The 3,110-nt window shown below is 44.7% G+C and overlaps 1 pseudogene; it reads left to right on the top strand.

Annotated features, from left to right (window-relative positions):
- The first annotated feature begins 1,361 nt into the window (after positions 1-1,361).
- On the top strand, positions 1,362-2,913 carry LOC149266912 (18S ribosomal RNA; annotated as a pseudogene).
- The last annotated feature ends 197 nt before the right edge of the window (positions 2,914-3,110 follow it).

The raw sequence follows: 3,110 nt of genomic DNA, 5'->3' as shown, positions 1-3,110 counted from the left end.
TGTATACTACATCGTGGTCCAATACGAATGAGTCTACGGGCAGGAACGAGTCGATTTTTTCATAACTCATAGAGCTAAATGAAATTACTCCAAAGTTCTTCTCCTTCTATAGCAAGAAGTTATATATTGAACCATTGTGATCCAAAAGTGAAACCCTTTTTTCCCTTTTGTTTTCTCTTTTCACATCTTAATTTCGATCCGTTTCTCACTGGTGTAATCACCATACGATACATTCATATAAAAATATTTAGTACATCGTAACAGAATCACATATTTTATTTGTGTATCAATTTCATCTAAATAGAGAAAATACGTTGTTCATAATTCAGCTCGGAATGGACTTACTTCAGGATCTATATCTCTTTATGTCCAGGGAAGGGAGAAGAGATCATAAAAATCGATCTGAGGAAACATTCAATCAACAACCAAATAGGGAGTTTGATCAACTAAATAAGATCGATTAATTTCGGATAGGAAAGGTCCACTTTCCAAATCTCCATCAAATTTCAATACCAGAGTAGCTTATATATTCATAAGCCAATGGGTCAGGTTCACTTACTTCTCCTTCATTTTTTCCACTTCTTTTGAAGACTGGTAATTTGAAATTACCAGGTATCCATAATACCTCTGATATGTTCAAAATTGACAAGCATCGAGTAAACTATATACTGATCCTATAGTAGCAGGATGAAGAAGACTATTATTGATAAAAATATAGTGGTCCTCCCGCCATATTAGTTGTGAGACTCCGTCATAACAAATGTTTTGCCTGAAACCTATCATGACAGATAATTTTCGTCCGTGAAAAAGGGTTATCTTGAAAATATGTGGATCATACGATGAGAAATGGACACCCGAGCCTTCTTTCTTCGTGGGAAAAATGAGCCCTTTATCAGACTTGAACCGATAACTTACGCCTTACCATGGCGTTACTCTACCGCTAAGTTAAAAGGGCCCCCTCATCATATATGAATGAGTGAGTCTACTATGGTAGATGGACAACAAATTGGATATAGATGATCCATCTATCTTTATAGATATCAAGTTGAGAACATATATTATAGTAGCTCGTAGGGTAAGGATCGCTATACTGGAAACTCTGGGTTGAGCTGATACGAAATGAATGGAGACAAGTTATGCCTGAGAGCATTTGCTGAAATATGTTTGTGAGTCCTCCCATCTCTTTTATGGCTCTATCATCATGTTAGGCCCGTGGGAATAACAGAGAGGGTAGGGATGGCTATACTAGAAACTCCAGGCTGAGCTTATATAAAGAAAATGGAGACAAGTTATGCCTAGAGATGATGTTGAATCAGCCTTGTCCACAAGGGAGCTATAAGTAATGCAACTATGAATCTCATGGAGAGTTTGATCATGGCTCAGGACGAATGCTGGCGGCATGCTTAACACATGCAAGTCAGACAGGAAGTGGTGTTTCCAGTGGTGGACGGGTGAGTAACGTGTAAGAACCTACCCTTGGGAAGGGAACAACAGCTGGAAACGGCTACTAATACCCCATAGGCTGAGGAGAAAAAGGAGGAATCCACCCAAGGAGGGGCTCACGTCTGATTAGTTAGTTGGTGAGGCAATGGCTTACCAAGGTGACGATCAGTAGCTGGTCCGAGAGAATGATCAGCCACACTGGGACTGAGACACAGCCCAGACTCCTACGGGAGGCAGCAGTGGGGAATTTTCCGCAATGGGCGAAAGCCTGATGGAGCAATGCCGCGTGAAGGCAGAATGCCCACGGGTCATGAACTTCTTTTCTCAGAGAAGAAAAATGACAGTATCTGAGGAATAATCATCGGCTAACTCTGTGCCAGTAGCCGCAGTAAGACAGAGGATGCAAGCATTATCCGGAATGATTGGGTGTAAAGCGTCTGTAGGTGGCTTTTCAAGTCCACCATCAAATCCTAGGGCTCAACCCTGGACAGGCGGTGGAAATTACCAAGATGGAGTACGGTAGGGGCAGAGAGAATTTTCGGTGGAGCGGTGAAATGCGTTGAGATCGGAAAGAACACCAATGGTGAAATCACTCTGCTAGGCCGACACTAACACTGAGAGACGAAAGCTAGGGGAGAAAATGGGATTAGATACCCCAGTAGTCCTAATGTAAACGATGGATACTAAATGCTGTGTGTATCAACCCACACAGTGCTATAGCTAACGCGTTAAGTATCCTGCCTGGGGAGTACGTTCGCAAGAATGAAACTCAAAGAAATTGACAGGGGCCCGCACAAGCGGTGGAGCATGTGGTTCAATTCGATGCGTTCGCAAGAATGAAACTCAAAGGAATTGACAGGGGCCCGCACAAGCGGTGGAGCATGTGGTTCAATTTGATGCAAAGTGAAGAACCTTACTAGGGCTTGACATGCCGTGAATCCTCCCAAAAGAGAGGAGTGCCTTCGGGAATGTGGACACACGTGGTGCATGGCTGTCATCAGCTCGTTCCGTAAGGTGTTGGGTTAAGTCCCGCAACGAGTGCAACCCTCGTGTTTAGTTTCCATCATTTAGTTTGGAACCCTGAACAGACTACCGGTGATAAGGCGGAGGAAGGTGAGGATGATGTCAAGTCATCATGCCCCTTACGCCCTGGGCGACACACGTGCTACAATGACCGAGACAAAGGGTCGCGACCCCGTGAGGGCAAGCTAACCTCAAAAACCCAGCCTCAGTTCAGATTGCATGTTGCAACTCGCCTGCATGAAGCCAGAATCGCTAGTAATTTTCGGTCAGCCATACGGCGGTGAATCCGTTTCCGGGCCTTGTACACATCGCCCGTCACACTATGGGAGCTGGCCATGCCCAAAGTCGTTACCTTAACCTCAAGGAGGGGGATGCCGAAGGCTAGGCTAGTGACTGGAGTGAAGTCGTAACAAGGTAGCCATACTGGAAGGTGCGGCTGGATCACCTCCTTTTCAGGGAGAGCTAATGCTTTTTGGGCTTCTTCGTTTAACACTGCTTTCGGAAGGACTCACATCTGAGTAAAGCTCGTAGATGGAAGTATTCTTTCGGGTCTTGACAGTGAAGTGAAACCATGAGCTTATCATCCCAGGTCAGAACAAGTTGATAGAATCCCATCTCCCATTTGCCTCCCCATGTTGCCACCC

Source organism: Pinus tabuliformis, chromosome 6 (assembly GCF_031772625.1).
Source record: "Pinus tabuliformis cultivar Carrire ecotype Pingquan chromosome 6, CPIR1, whole genome shotgun sequence".
NCBI classification, from domain to species: domain Eukaryota; kingdom Viridiplantae; phylum Streptophyta; class Pinopsida; order Pinales; family Pinaceae; genus Pinus; species Pinus tabuliformis.
Note: the sequence above shows the minus strand (reverse complement) of the source record. Positions and strands in the feature narration are given on the sequence as shown.